The sequence below is a fragment of the Rhinichthys klamathensis genome, unplaced genomic scaffold (assembly GCF_029890125.1).
Source record: "Rhinichthys klamathensis goyatoka isolate OS25496 unplaced genomic scaffold, OSU_Roscu_1.1 h1tg000685l_1, whole genome shotgun sequence".
Taxonomy (NCBI): domain Eukaryota; kingdom Metazoa; phylum Chordata; class Actinopteri; order Cypriniformes; family Leuciscidae; genus Rhinichthys; species Rhinichthys klamathensis.
The window spans coordinates 736,868-737,500 of record NW_026607114.1 but is presented as its reverse complement, the minus strand read 5'-3'; positions in this window follow the sequence as shown (position 1 = coordinate 737,500).

Genomic DNA, 633 nt, shown 5'->3' with positions numbered 1-633 from the left:
CACCCTCAGAACAACATTGTTTCATGAGAATAAGAAAATCAGGATTCGCCAAAGTCATGATCTTTGATCACCAAAATGACATATTTAAATGTTTTTGCCTTGAAAGAAATTCCTTTATGTCTTAAAATATCTTGAATGTAACTCGACACCCTCGCCTCATTTAGTATGCGCGGTTCTATGAATATGCAAATGAGCCCCGCCTCCACTCACTCACTCAGCTCAGAGATCCACTGGTTGACGATCACACGTTGATCTGATTGGTTACAAGGTCGTTTGTGACGTCAGAAACACCAGCGATTTCAAACCGTTTTTTTGAGACTGTCTTTGGTTCACTGCAGTTTTAAGCAGAAAATACTCAGCAATGCTGTCGACTTATGAACTTACACATGGTGTGTCTTAAAGCGTATTAAACACACCACATAGACACATAAACAACATTAAACGCTGGATTTACACCACTGGGGGACTTTAAAATAATAACAAACAAAGTAAACCAAAATAAACATGAGAAAACCAGGGAGCAGAACTGAGAACCTCAACAGAGGACAACACCAGACTAAGAACATGAGAAACTGGGGCTTTATACACAAGGGGTGATTGATTGGCAAACAAGACACACCTGGGACCAATCAG